The sequence below is a fragment of the Octopus bimaculoides genome, chromosome 4 (assembly GCF_001194135.2).
Source record: "Octopus bimaculoides isolate UCB-OBI-ISO-001 chromosome 4, ASM119413v2, whole genome shotgun sequence".
NCBI lineage: Eukaryota > Metazoa > Mollusca > Cephalopoda > Octopoda > Octopodidae > Octopus > Octopus bimaculoides.
Genome location: NC_068984.1, coordinates 121,104,662 through 121,106,176, shown reverse-complemented (window position 1 = coordinate 121,106,176; position 1,515 = coordinate 121,104,662).

Here is a 1,515-nt window from a genome sequence, read left to right as displayed (position 1 = left end):
AAATTCCTCCAAGGTTGACTTTGCCTTTCATCCTTTCGGGGTCGATAAATTAAGTACCAGTTGCGTACTGGGGTTGATGTAATCGACTGGCCCTGTCCCACAAAATTTCGGGCCTTGTTCCTAGAGTAGAAAAGGTTCTAGTTCATACCAATAAATTAAAAGTTCGAGTTATCTCCCTTATCCGTCCAAGGGCAATAACTATATTTTGCTTTACAAAATGTTTTCATGAATAGTTTAAATTCTTGCTTCGTAGTGGTTTTCTCCACACTAAGTGGTGCGAATAGAGGAAATCTATCATCAAAGAGGTTCCAATCAAGCCATATTTTTATATTTATATATCAGGGAACAAGTTGTCAATTAAATCCTCCTTTTTTACGACTGTGATTAGAGGTGTATTTGGCGGTTATTTTTAACATCGTGTAGAAGATACCTCGTTAAGCTTAAGATCCCATATTAACCATCATCACACGGTACGCTCCGCACACTACATACCATACACCCTTTGTGAAACCAGTAATTTTATCAACTACGAAAGGTTATAAGCAAAGTTAACCTCCGCGAGATTTGAAGTTATATCTGCCTCCGTTCTAAGTTCAATTCTGGAAAGGCAGAGCTAATCTAATTGTAAATTCATAGTATATGATAAAAACAACTTTATGTTGTAGCTCTGTAAAACTGAGACGCGAGTTGGCTTATGTTAGAAAGTTCAACTTCTGTGAATCCGGAAAAAGTAATATAATATCACTTTTGCGCAATCTCTTCACCGAATTACTCGATGATGATAAGATTTTCTTCCCCTGGATCACTGTATGATGATAAAATACAAAACCTATCCGACATTTCTACTGTTCAAACCAAAGTCACTTGCCAGGCAAGTATATCTCCGTAATATATACACACACACACACACACACACACACACACACACACACATATATATATATATGGAAAATGCTAAAATAATTTCATAAAAAACATTTCAGTATCGGTTTCAGTCATTGAGACTTTTTCAACTGTAATTATAGAAAACAATTATATTTTGGAAAAATTAATAAAGTTATTTTAAAGAATAATTGCATAGTATTCAAATACAAGGGGCATTTTCCTTGTTTCTGCCTGTCTCTGTCTCTCTTGTTTACTCTTGTGGGTTCGAGGTCGTTGTGAATTTTTGGCAATATATATATTGTCCGCAAAGTTCTAACAATATATATGTTGTCCGGAAAGTTCTGAGCGTTTTTAAGTTCAAATTTTTAATGCTTCATTGAGCACACCTGAAATGTAAAACAGTTAAAACTTTGGCGTTGCTTTAAGTGCACCTCTTCTTTGTTCCTGAATAAAAATAGATTTATCTTTCATTTCGGTTACCCTTTATTGACACTTGAAATGGGTAACCAAAACTTTCATATTCGTGTTGTAATGCTTTTCTTTTTTAAAAAAGGAGAAAGTGCTGCAAAGACTTGTAAAAGTATTTGTGAAGTTTATGGTGATGATGCTGTAGGTGAATCAAGTGTTCGA